Consider the following 13,943-nt stretch of genomic DNA (forward strand, 5'->3'; position numbering starts at 1 on the left):
AGTTGAGGGATACAGTGAGCCCAGAAGATCCTCCATCCCAGGAAGTCATTAACTGTTACAGCCAAAGCCAATACCACTCCCATCCTCTGCAGTTTGCGGCACGCTCTACTTTTCTGCAATCCCATAAAAATGAGTGGAGAGGTAGTCAACTCATACAGAGGAGAGTGGGGGCACAAAGACAAGTTAAAGCAATATTTTGGTTTTAAATGATTTCATTTATTTAGAGAATAGAATGTTCAAAAATGTTCTAATATAATAAAAATTTTGCGCAAAGATCTTTATTATAGTCAAAGTAGTAGCATTTCCTTAAAGAAAAAAAAAAAAAAAAAAAGCACAGCTCATTTTAGACTTCTAAAATGTATCCATAGGAGAGCTGGATAGGACTAACATGGCATCCGTCATATGATTCAACTAAACAATAACAAGACCCTATCTGGGAAGGGTTTACTATAAACAAACAATTCAAGCCTGTTAAGGCTAATGACCTCTTATCCCAGATAATAAAACTTAACTTTTATTAAGTCTACTAAGATTCCTGAGTGAAATAAATGTGAGCACTACCAAGTTAAAACTTCCCGATGTCCTGTCAGTATTTCAGCAGTAATGTCCTAACTAGCATGTGAACCTGAGGTGCACATCCCATTCATTCACACACTATATTGCTGTATTCACAGACACATGTAATGGACCCCTGATGAAGCTAGATTAGCTGGTGAAACATGTTGGGGGACAGTCTCATGTTTTAGGTTCTGAGATCTTTGTCAGTGTCAGCCTTCAGTAAGATTGCTATAGCAAGTCTTCAACACATTTAGTGTCTGCATGTGGAATCTTCCATGGCGAAATAGATAGTACGATACTACATGTGTCTGTAAATACAGCAATATATAGTGTGTGAATGAATGGGATGTGCACCTCAGGTTCACATGCTAGTTAGGTCATTACTGCTGAAATACTGACAGGACATCAGAAAGTTTTAACTTAGTTGTGCTCACATTTATTTCACTCAGGAATCTTAGTAGACTTAATAAAAGTTACGTTTTATTATCTGGGATAAGAGAGGTCATTGAATTGTTTGTTGTATCCGTCATATGAGCCATCATGTGAACCTCAGAAGTATCATTTCCATTAACTGCCCAAGTATCTAACAGGTGAATAGTAGTGTATTGAGGAGTAGAACATATGCAATATTACTATCTGCAGAAGCACCTTAACATCATGTCCATCAGTGTCTATGCAGAAGCAGGTTTTTTTTATTTACTGCAATAACCACAATAAAAATTATTTCAACACTGTAGGGGCTCATGCACACAACCATGTTTTTTATCTGCATCCAATCTATTTTTTGGGGGGGCAGGTCGGATTCAGACCCATTCACTACAATGGGGGGGGGGGGGTCGCAAAAGAGGAGGACAGCACAACGTGTGCCATCTGCATCCATAGGTCTGTACTGTAGCATCCATAAAAATATAGAACATGTTCTATTCTTGTTGGCATTGCCAACAAGGAAAGGGCGGTTCCATTATGGCCCGGACATTCTATTCCGCAAAATGCAGGGCGCACACATGTGTGAAAAGGGGACACTTCAAACATCTTAATGTGTATATTGAACCTCAATGTATAGAATTTCCTATTTTCTGTCTGGCAATGTAATTACATCCATTCACCCCTAGGTGTATATATAACAGGGGGGGGGGGGGGTCTAGCTGAGAGTAGTGTAGAGATAATAGAGGTTGTTGAAGTTAGAGGAGGATGAAGCAGCAAGTCCGAGAGAGCGAGAGACACACAGACAGACCTAAGCCACCATCTAACTGCTGTATTTCCCTCTGGGGCCTTATCAAGCCTGGAGAAGATCATTGCAGGAGACCAGCACCAGACAGTGAGTCTGAGTCTACACAGAGATGCAAGGAGACTAGTGACCAGGAGTAGCTTTCAGAGTGCCTGAACACAACCAGACAGACAATTTAGGCCAAATTGTCTTCATCACTAATTCAACCTTCCGGGTGGTAGGGAGAAAACATTAAATCAGTTTCTAGATGAGATTCCTGCCAAATAATGAAGCAGATGTGTTTTGCCTGCCGTGAGGGGGACACCTTGAAAGGAAATCTCCTAGATAAATAAATATTAGCATCTTTAGTGCCAGTGTGCTGTGAAGTAAACATAGGATTTCTACCAGAATCCTTTCCTGCCAAGAGTCTACTCCAAAAAAGGACCATTCCTCAGACATTTGCCACTACCAGATAGATTGCAATTGCTTACCGGTAATTGGTTTTTCCTCTAGACCCCACAGCGGCACGACAGGAGGATACCCCGCCTCCCCAGGGACAGGAAACAACGTGGAGATCTTTAAATACTCCCCTCCCCTTACCTGCTCCAGTAAATAACCGAGAAACTCTGGAATGGATGCAACAAAATTAATCTTTATGTGTTATTGCAAAACAAACAAGGATACTCTCCAAGAAAGACAAAACAACTTTTTCCTTCTTTCATCTTTTTTTTTTTGTAAAAGTTAGAATAATCATAGGGAGGGAAATTCCCTGTGCCGCTGTGGGGGCTAGAGGAAAAACCAATTACCGGTAAGTAATTGCAATCTTTCCTAACACCCCCACAGCGGCACGACAGGAGGAATAACATAGGAATCCCATATCAGGGGGGGACAACCGCAGATAACACTCTGCGAGCAAATGATAATTCCCTGTTCAACACATCTAACTGATAATGTCTAAAGAAAGTAGAAGGTGACGACCAGGTGGCTGCCTGGCAAATCTGTTCCAACGGAACCTCCGCTGATTTCAGCCCAAGAAGTTGCTACAGATCGGGTTGAATGGGCCTTTAAGCCTGCAGGGGGAGGAACCTCCCTTAAGTCATAACAAGTCAGGATTGTCGATCTAATCCATCGACTAACGGATGCTTTGCTTGCCGCGTTACCCCTATTTGGGCCTGCAAACTGAACAAACAGTCTGTCAGTCTTCCTGAGGTCTTCTGTAGCCTTTAAGTAAGTAAGAACAGCTCTTACATCCAGGTTATGGAAGCGTCTCTGCTCCTGACTGCCTGATGGGGATCCAAAGGAAGGGAGGGACACTTCCTGAAGACAATGGAACTTAGAGACCACCTTGGGTAAAAAAGAGGGAGAATGTCTCAGTACTATCCTATCATCCTTGATGGACAAGTACGGGGGCCTGCACGAGAAAGCATGTATCTCCCCCACCCTCCTAGCCGAGGTGATGGCTATTAAGAAAACCGTTTAAAGGTAAGCATCTTTAGAGATATCTCAGATAGGGGTTCAAAAGGGCTGTCTGATAAGGCTGCTAAGACTAGATTTAAGTCCCAAGGAGGGACAGTGGACCTCACTATTGGCTGCTTTCTCCGAGCTCCTTTCACGAATCTCCTAACAAGGTCTAAGTCTGCTAATTTTATATCAAGTAAGGCACTCAAGGCTGATATATGGACTTTTATAGGGCTTACTCTTAGCCCCTTCTGAAGACCTGACTGGAGGAACTCTAGGACCTTAGTGACAATAAGGGGACCTCTGGTATCCCCCCCTGTAAATCTTCTGAAAGACTGCCAGATCCTGTCATAGATCATAGAAGTCACCTTCTTGCGGCTAAAAAGAATTGTGGAAATTACCGCGTCCGAGAGGCCCTTTCCCTTTAATATTTCCCGCTCAGTCTCCAAGCTGTCAACTGAAGTTGTGTTGTCTTGGGATGCCATACTGGGCCCTGGTGAAGGAGATCCGGGATGTTTGGTAGATGCCACACGTCTCCTGCTGACATTCTCACTAGGAGAGGGAACCATGACCTCTTGGGCCAGTAAGGAGCAAATCAGGATCAGATTGTGGTTCTCCTGTAGTACCTTTTGCAGCACCTTGGGGATTAACGCAAAGGGAGGGAAGGCGTACAAGTTTACTCTTGGCCACGGATGGGAGAGAGAGTCCACTATAAGAGGGTGATCTGAATAAGCCAGAGAGCCGAACTTCTCTACTTGTCTGTTTTGACGCATGGCGAACAGATCCATTTCTGGAAGGAACCATGTTTGTGCTATCTGATGGAATATCCTTGGGTTTAAGGACCATTCCCCTTCTTTCAAGACATCTCTGCTGAGAAAATCCGCCACTGTATTGTCTTCTCCCCTTATGTGAACTGCCGATATTGATAATATGTTCCTTTCTGCCCACTGGAAAATCTCTTGAGACCCTTGCCAAGGATGGGCTTCTCGTGCCCCCCTGTCTGTTCAGATAGGCCACCGCTGTGGTGTTGTCTGAGTATTCTCACTTCTTTCCCGTGGACTTCTGAGTGAAGGGCCTTCAAGGCCTCCCATACTGCCCTTAACTCCTTTAGGTTGGAAGAGGCTAGGATCTGATTTTCCTGCCAGCCCCCTTGTATTACGGACCTGTCTGAAAAGGCCCCCCAACCGTTCTTGCTGGCGTCTGTAGTGATGGTGACTACGTCCGTTTGCTGCCACGGGACACCTGTGTTTAGGTTTTGGTTGATCAACCACCAATTTACAGAGTCCTTTACGTATTGAGGGACTCTTACTCTCCGTTCTAGAGAAGCTTTGCTCCACTATCTCTATTTGTTCTAATAGGAGACTTTCCGATGCAGCTGCTATAAGGAAGTCGCCTAAGTACAGCACAACTAATATGCCCCTTAGATGAAGATCCGCTATCACCTCTGCCATCACTTTGGAGAAGACTCTTGGTGCTGACGTAATGCCGAAAGGAAGGACCTGGAATTGATAGTGGAGTACCACCGAACCCTGTTGTACTGAAAATCTTAGGAACTTCTGATGCTCTCTGCAGATTGGAACGTGGTAATACGCGTCGGTAAGGTCCAGGGTTGCCATAAAGGTGTTTCTCTGTAACAGACTTATGGTGGATTTTATGCTCTCCATCTTGAACCGTTTGTAGAGTAGATGTTGGTTCAGTCCCTTTAACTTTATAATGGCACTGTATGAGCCGTTCGGTTTTTTGACTAAAAATAAGGGGGAATAATAACCTGTTCCCTGTTCTGCTAGGGGAACTGACACTATAGCTTCTTTTTGTAACAGGATTTTTACCTGATCTAGTATTAGAGCTTGGACTGGATCGGCATTTTTGGACTGGATCGGCATTTTTGGTGATGTGGAACACCTCCTGGGGAAGGGTGGAAAACTCCAGCTTTAGGCCTGATGAGACTACGTCCAAAACCCAGGGGGAATTGGAGATATTCTCCCAGGCTGGAAGGAAGTACTTCAGCCTTCCTCCTACCCTGCATCTGGCGTCATTGCTTTGATGACCTTTGGGAGGAGTCAGAGGGGTTGAATAAAAAACCTCGACCTCTTCCTCTTCCCGAGCGCCACCGGGGGGAAAAAAATCCTCTCTTTTGATCTTGCCTGCCCCTAGATGTGGGAAAAAACAGTCTGACGAAAATTCTTTTGTTCTGAGGGAAACCCTTTCTTTCTGTCTGTGGCTTTTTCAAGGATGTCGTCCAGAACTGATCCGAACACCCCATCACCTTCGCAGGGGATGCTGCAGAGTTTGTTTTTGGATGCCGCATCACCTGACCAGGACCTAAGCCACACCGCCCTTCTGGTAGAGTTTGAGAGGGCCGCAGACCTGGCTGCTAACTTAATAGAGTCGACCGAAGCATCGGCCCAAAAATTTGCTGCCTGTAAGAACTGGAAGAGAAGCTAAAATATCCTCTCTAGGGGTTCCTGATACCAGGTGCTCCTCCAGCTGACTTAACCAGATAGACATGGATCTGGCTGTATATGTTGCGGCTACGCTAGGTCTAAGGATAGACATGGAAGCCTCCCAAGATTTTTTTAGTAGAGCCTCACTTCTCTTATCCATTGGGTCCTTTAGGAGACCTAAATCCTCAAAGGGTAAGGCTGACTTTTTTGTAATCTTTGCTACGGGGGCATCCACCTTAGGACATTTGTCCCAAGAGGACGTATCTTCCTCAGCAAAGGGATATTTTCTTTTTAGGACCCTAGATACGCTAGGTCTTTTTTCCACATCGGTCCACTCCTTGTTAATTAACTTTATAATATTAGAGTGGGGGGGGGAACAACCTCTTCCTTTTTTCTCCTAAGCCCTTAAACATTAAATCCTGAATAGTTTTGGACTGTTTAGACTCCTCTAGGTTTAGAGTTGCCCTAATGGTCTTCAATAATACTTCGGTCTCCTCAATGGAACAAAGAGGTTTCCCGGACTCATCTTCAGAGGAAAGGGGTTCAGACTCTGAGAGCTCCCCTTCATCAAAGTCCTCTTCCTGGTATTCCGACTCTAAAGTCGCGGGTATCTCCGTCATAGAAGTAGAAGGCTTCTGGGACGTAGCGGCTAGCCTTTGATCCACAGCGCTGGTTACTTCATCCTTAATAATATTCCTAATATTATCCAATAAGGAAGGGGACTCTTCTGCCACAATCTTTTCCAAACACTTGGCACAAAGGGCTTTTTTATATCCTGACGGTAAGGCCTTTTTACAGATTGAACATTTTTTGACACGCTGGGCCTCTGACTTCTGAACTTCCCTGACCTATATTAGATATAAGTCAAAAAACTTGTTTAATAAAATAAGGGGGGGGCTGTCTAGTCTGTAGAAAGGGAGAGGAACAGTCCCTTATCCAGTGCAGAGGTCAGAAACCTAAACCCACAGTGAATCACAGCAATATAGACATCTATCATTCACCTCCAGAGGAGGGTAGCTTACCGGGCTACCGGTCTTGGAAGGATCCGAGGGTCTGCGCATCGCGTCCTCTCCTGATGCCAACATGCTGTTCCAGACGCCGCCGATTCCCGCCGCTTTTTTGAAATTGAGCAGGGAAGTGACGTCAGACTCCGGCGCCTGTGAGCTCCGCTCACGTGACCCGCGATCCTGTGCTTCCTTCTCGCGATACCAGCGAGGAAGCGCTGCCCGGGGCTGCCTCCACCGGAGGACTTGTGCCTGGGAGACAGGGAGAACCGCACCGCAGTTCCGCGATCCTGCTCCCCTAACGATCTGCCGGCGATCCTGCTGATGGGTGAAGAAATCCCACCAGCGAAAGAAAACTCCACGTCTTGCTCCCAGAGGGACAGGAAACAACTGGAGCAGGTAAGGGGAGGGGAGTATTTAAAGATCTCCACGTTGTTTCCTGTCCCTGGGGAGGCGGGGCATCCTCCTGTCGTGCCGCTGTGGGGGTGTTAGGAAAAATAGGATTACCAGTGAACTTATTACTTATGCAATATAAAACGCTTTCCATTGATGAACTGTACCAACTGTCCAGAGACTATTGATCTTCAGTAAATATTCAACTGGTTTACAATTACTGACTTCCCATTTTTACAACTACTACTCTCAACATTTGCATCCAACGGTTCTGGCATCATGAACCAGGGGCCCAGCCACAAGCACCCTAAACGGCACCTCAACTTCACATGGGAGGTAAAAAAAAAATTATATATACACACTTCACAAATGACGAGGCAGCACTTCCAGCTTTAGGGTGAAGACCCCAAAACTTTAATCCCAGCAACGTTTCGGCCTGCTCAATGAGGCCTTTATCAAGCTTGATAAAGGCCTCATTGAGCAGGCCGAAACGTTGCTGGGATTAGAGTTTTGGGGTCTTCACCCTATCGCCTAAAGCTGGAAGTGCTGCCTCGTCATTTGTGAAGTGCACTGCTCAAAAAAATAAAGGGAACACTTAAACAACACAATGTAACTCCAAGTCAATCACACTTCTGTGAAATCAAACTGTCCACTTAGCAAGCAACACTGAGTGACAATTTCACATGCTGTTGTGCAAATGGGATAGACAACAGGTGGAAATTATAGGCAATTAGCAAGACACCCCCAATAAAGGAGTGGTTCTGCAGGTGGTGACCTGACCACTTCTCAGTTCCTATGCTTCCTGGCTGATGTTTTGGTCACTTTTGAATGCTGGCGGTGCTTTCACTCTAGTGGTAGCATGAGACGGAGTCTACAACCCACACAAGTGGCTCAGGTAGTGCAGCTTATCCAGGATGGCACATCAATGCGAGCTGTGGCAAGAAGGTTTGCTGTGTCTGTCAGCGTAGTGTCCAGAGCATGGAGGCGCTACCAGGAGACAGGCCAGTACATCAGGAGATGTGGAGGAGGCCGTAGGAGGGCAACAACCCAGCAGCAGGACCGCTACCTCCGCCTTTGTGCAAGGAGGAACAGGAGGAGGAGCACTGCCAGAGCCCTGCAAAATGACCTCCAGCAGGCCACAAATGTGCATGTGTCTGCTCAAACGGTCAGAAACAGACTCCATGAGGGTGATATGAGGGCCCGACGTCCACAGGTGGGGGTTGTGCTTACAGCCCAACACAGTGCAGGACGTTTGACATTTTCCAGAGAACACCAATATTGGCAAATTCGCCACTGGCGCCCTGTGCTCTTCACAGATGAAAGCAGGTTCACACTGAGCACATGTGACAAACGTGACAGAGTCTTGAGACGCCATGGAGAACGTTCTGCTGCCTGCAACATCCTCCAGCATGACCGGTTTGGCATTGGGTCAGTCATGGTGTGGGGTGGCATTTCTTTGGAGGGCCGCACAGCCCTCCATGTGCTCGCCAGAGGTAGCCTGACTGCCATTAGGTACCGAAATGAGATCCTCAGACCCCTTGTGAGACCATATGCTGGTGCGGTTGGCCCTGGGTTCCTCCTAATGCAAGACAATGCTAGACCTCATGTGGCTGGAGTGTGTCAGCAGTTCCTGCAAGACGAAGGCATTGATGCTATGGACTGGCCCGCCCGTTCCCCAGACCTGAATCCAATTGAGCACATCTGGTACATCATGTCTCGCTCTATCCACCAACGTCACGTTGCACCACAGACTGTCCAGGAGTTGGCAGATGCTTTAGTCCAGGTCTGGGAAGAGATCCCTCAGGAGACCGTCCGCCACCTCATCAGGAGCATGCACAGGCGTTGTAGGGAGGTCATACAGGCACGTGGAGGCCACACACACACTACTGAGACTCATTTTGACTTGTTTTAAAGGACATTACATCAAAGTTGGATCAGCCTGTAGTGTGTTTTTCCACTTTAATTTTGAGTGTGACTCCAAATCCAGACCTCCATGGGTTGAAAAATTTGATTTCCATTTTTTTTATTTTTGTGTGATTTTGTTGTCAGCACATTCAACAATGTAAAGAACAAAGTATTTCAGAAGAATATTTAATTAATTCAGATCTAGGATGTGTTATTTTTGTGTTCCCTTTATTTTTTTGAGCAGTGTATATATCGTGGAGGAGGGGCCGGCCTCTGTGGGGAATTGCACCCAGTTTACTACGTCTGACTGTGCTGCTGTGATATTTGTGTTATATGACAGCACAAACTGAGATTGCCTTCCTCTGATAGGGCAGGAAAAATAAAAATAAAAAGCACACAGAGGTTAAAAACCCCACCCCCACCCCTCATCGCCAGTGTATTTTAAACAGGACTAGGACAAGGGGTAGAACATCAAACTAGTCAAAATAGTCTATTGACAAAGAAAAAACATGGGCGGGACAAAGATGTGCTGTCATGGAGACTTCCAGAAAACCAGATTACCAGTGAGTGTAATACTCATTTCCCCAGTCGTCTCCATGACAGCACGAACTGAGAACTAACAAAGTAACTTGGGGGGGGGGGGGGGGGGGGGACTACAGCACCTAGGACCTTACGTCCAAAGGCCAAGTCCTCGTCAGCAAACACATCCACCCTATAATGCTTGGTGAAGGTGTGGGCTCTCTTCCAGGTAGCTGCCCTGCAGATCTGTTCTAACGAAGCAGAGGCTCTCTCAGCCCAAGAAGTGGAGACCGATCTAGGCTTTATAGGCCTCGGAGATGGTGCATCTAATCCAGCGGGATATAGAGCTCTTCGCTGCCTTCTTACCCCTATTTGGACCTGCAAACTGGATAAATAAATTTGTCGATACGCCACTCCTCTGTGGCGTGTAAATAATAAAGAACTGAACGCCTAAATTGTGGTATCTAGATTCCTGCTCGTCTTTAGGGTTAGGAAAGAAAGACGGGATAACTATATCTTGCGACCTATGAAAGGAGGAGGAGACCACTTTGGGGAGAAAACAGGGGTCTAATTTGAAAACGAGCTTGTCGTCTAGCACCTTGAGGAAGGGTTCCTGTATGGACAGAGCCTGGAGCTCGCAAACCCTTCGTGCGGAGGATATGGCCACTAGGAAGATGGTTTTCAGAGTGAGCCACTTAGGGAGAGAAGAGGCTCAAATGGAACATCCGACAGCCCTAAAAAGGACGGTGTTGAGGTTCCACGGAGTGACCATATTCCTGACTCTGGGATTTAGTCTATCTGCCGCTTTCAGGAATCTTGCTACCCAGGGGACCTCATAAAAAGCTGGTATTATAGAGGGCCCCCAAGGCCAACACCTGAACTCGCAATGTGTTAGGAGCAAGACCCAAATCCAACCCATCCTGGAGGAATTCCAGGATAAAAGGGATGTTAGGGGTGGACTGGTTGAACCCGACTCCTCCCCAGGAGGCGAACTTTCTCCAAATCTTGAGGTACGCTTTGGAGGTGTTGGACTTCCTACTGAGTAAGAGGGTCTTAACTACTCTTTCAGAGAGCCCTAGCAAGAAGGATTGCTCAGAATCCAGGCAGACAGCTTGAGGAGGTTGGTATTGGGGTGCGGTATGGGACCCTGGGTTAGAAGACCCTCCTCCGGCAGGAAACGGATGGGATCTTCTGGGCTGAGGAGCCCAAACCAGCTTCTCCTGGGCCAGAATGGGACCACCAGAATCAGTCTGCACCTTCAGGACTGAAACTTTTGGAGCACTCTTGGGGTTACTGGTATCGGGGGAAAGGCGTAGACTAGGCCAGTCGTCCAGCTCGGGGGAAAGGCGTCTATTGCGACACAGGGGTCTCTTCGATTGAGGGAGAAGAAATGAACTTCTTTTCTGATGCGAACAGGTCTAGGATGGGATTCCCCCAACGATCCCGAATTTGTTGGAAGGCGGTTTGAGACAAAGACCATTCGCCTGGATCCAGACTTTGCCGACTGAGGTAATCCGCCTGGAGATTCAGGGATCCCTTCAGATGTACTGCCGCAAGGGATTGTAGATTATTTTCTGCCCAAAAGAAGATTCGGTCTGAAAGCCTCTGGAGGTGACCGTGTCTTGTTCCTCCCTGGTGCTGGATAAACGCCACCGCTGTAGAATTGTCCGAATGGACCAGGATGTGGCGATTTTTGGCCTGTATTTGGATGGACCTGAGGCCTTCAACTACAGAGAACTCCGTGCGGTTTGGGGACATCCTTCTCTGGTCCTTGGACAAAATCCCCTGAAAAGTCTGAGGCCGTGAGGGGCCCCCCAGCCCCAAGAGCTAGCGTCCGTTGTTAGGGAAAGCACATCCTCCTGCCTCCATGGGACTCCCGTTTCCAGGTTCTTGGTCTTGAGCCACCAGCCCAGTGAAGCCTTCACCTCCCGGGACACTGACAACCCTTGGTCCAGGGAAGATCGATACCTGTTCCATTGTTTTAGAACCAGCTTCTGTAAGGGTCTCATATGGAATTGGGCTCAGGCCACCGCAGGGATGCAGGAGGATGCATTTACATGCCCTGCCTTATTGAGCAATGGGACTGCTTTGTGAAGTGGAGGACCCTTGACCCCAGCTTCTGTACCTTTAGCGGAGGGAGAAAGGATTTTTGAAGAACTGAAGCCAAGAGAATACCCAGGAATACCTTCCGATGGTCTGGGAACATTTTGGTCTTCTCCCGGTTGACCAACCAGCCCAAGTTCTGGAGGCGCAAGAGAACCACTTGGATGTGTCTGTGAAGGAGATCTGAGGTTTCCGCTACTATTAGCAGGTCGTCTAGGTAAGGGACAATTATTATCCCCTCCTTGCTTAGGGAGGCTACGACCTCCGCCACAACCTTGGTGAACATGTGGGGTGCCGATGATATGCTGAACGGGAGGCACCTGAACTGATAGTGGAGGACTGTCCCACCTTGCTCCACCACAAACCTCAGATATCTTCTGGAATGGACCTGTATTGGGATATGGAAGTATGCATCGGAGAGATCTATTGTAGCCATCACAGACCCCCTTTTGATGAGCTTCACCGCTGACTTGACGGTCTCCAGCCTGAACTTGTGGTAGGTGATGTGTTGGTTCAGGGGTTTTAAATTTATGATGATCCGAAAATTGCCATTCGATTTCCGGACCAGGAATAAGGGGGAATAGTGACCCCTCCCCAATTCTCCGGCAGGGACCCTTTCTACTGCCCCCAGGCGTAATAAGTTTCTTACGCCCTCGGATAAGGGAGACTCGAGGCCCCTGGTGAGCTTGGTCAGGACGAACCTCTGCGGAGGAAGGGAATCCAGTTCTATAGTGTAGCCATGTTCTACGATGCCTAATATATATGGATTCATGATGGTTTGTTCCCAAACCCGTAAAAAGGAGCTGAGCCTTCCTCCGACCGGGATGATGTCATTGTTTTGATGAAGAGGGAGAGGGATGCAGTGCAGGTGGGACTGAGGTGCAGTCTTTACACAGTAACTTGGACCCTGAGGAAGGCGCTTAGAACAGACGCCGCACTTCCTGGGTCTGGATTTAACAGAGGAGGTAGACTCTTTCTCCCTGCAACACACAAGGGAGGAAAGTGTCAACCACTGCAGGGAAAATATGCAATATGAAAAAGGTGCCAGCAGGCTACTCACACCGCCCAGAGTGGTAGGGGGCTCAGGACCTGAGCCAGTGGTGGTAGGGGCGCTGATCTTCTCAGCTCCCGTCCACTTGCGTTGCTGTAAGCAGGTAAGGTGAACCGTGGAAGCCTCAGAGTGGTCCGAATCGGCATCCCTTTTTGAAATTGGCGCCGGCCGCGGCCTCCGTGACGTCACGACGCTGGCCAAGCCTCCCGGCGTCTGACGTCATCACCTGGCGACTGGAGGGAAGCGCTTCATGGCGTTGCTCCAGCCGCCCTACCGCACTGCTTCAAGCCCGCCTGGGCCGCCGCAGAGGGAACTTTGCCGGGATCACCATGAATGAGGGTGACCCGGGCATAGACCGCACCTGGAGGAGGGAAGAGCCGGACCCCGGAACCGGCCGTAGCAGGGTGCGAAGAAAAAAAAAGGTAAAAAAAAAAAAAAAGAAGGACTAGGGAACCCAGAAGAGCTCCCAGCACCTCTCTGGCATTCCTTCCTTGACAGGACAGAAAAAACACTGGCGATGAGGAGGGGTGGGGGTGGGGATTTTAACCTGTGTGCTTTTTTCCTGTCCTATCAGAGGAAGGCAATCTCAGTTTGTGCTGTCATGGAGACGACTGGGGAAAAATATATTTATTTATTACACAGAATTCTAAATACCATATTTTTAAGACACACTTCTTTCCCCCCCAAAAGTGTGGGGGGCGGGGGGAATGGCAGTGCGTCTTATGGGGCGAACGCTGCCATTTTTTACATTGCCAGCTGAGGTGCTGCACAGCACGGCGATGCATCAGGGGGAGGGAGGAGGGGCAGGAGGGCGGCAACTGCTGGAATCGTGGCGGGGCCCCGTGCAGTCACTATACTTCTGCACTGGGCCCCGCCGCTCACAGCATTATTCATATGTAAACTGTAATCCTTAACTTTAGTTAAAGTAGCGCTATCCCGTGTACTACTTACTATTAAGCTCCCGTTGCAGGCAGCTGTAACGTCACTTACTCATGTCCTGCGCACGCTCCTCCCACTTTATGAATGAAGCAGGCACGTGACGCGAGTGACATTACGCTGCCGGCCGCTCTGCCTGCTACGGTACGGGAGCTTGATAGTAAATAGTAGTACACGGGATAGCGCTACTTTAACTAAAGTTAAGAGGTTATGGATTACAGTTTACATATGAATAATGCTGTGAGGAGGGGCCCGGTGGATGAAACATATAGCATAAGATGTTATATATGTGCCACCCACAGATCTCCCTCCCCATAACAGTGTGTCATCCACAGACCACCATTAGTTCAAAACCCACCAAAAGC

At 47.8% G+C, this 13,943-nt stretch overlaps 1 protein-coding gene across 2 annotated transcripts in view; it reads right to left on the reverse strand.

Moving 5' to 3' along the window:
- The window catches only part of LOC120996035 (retinol dehydrogenase 7-like), a 124,771-nt gene that overhangs the window by 28,934 nt on the left and 81,894 nt on the right, over window positions 1-13,943 (reverse strand). The gene's annotated exons all lie outside the window — the stretch shown is intronic.

This window comes from Bufo bufo, chromosome 3 (assembly GCF_905171765.1).
Source record: "Bufo bufo chromosome 3, aBufBuf1.1, whole genome shotgun sequence".
In the NCBI taxonomy this organism is placed as follows: domain Eukaryota; kingdom Metazoa; phylum Chordata; class Amphibia; order Anura; family Bufonidae; genus Bufo; species Bufo bufo.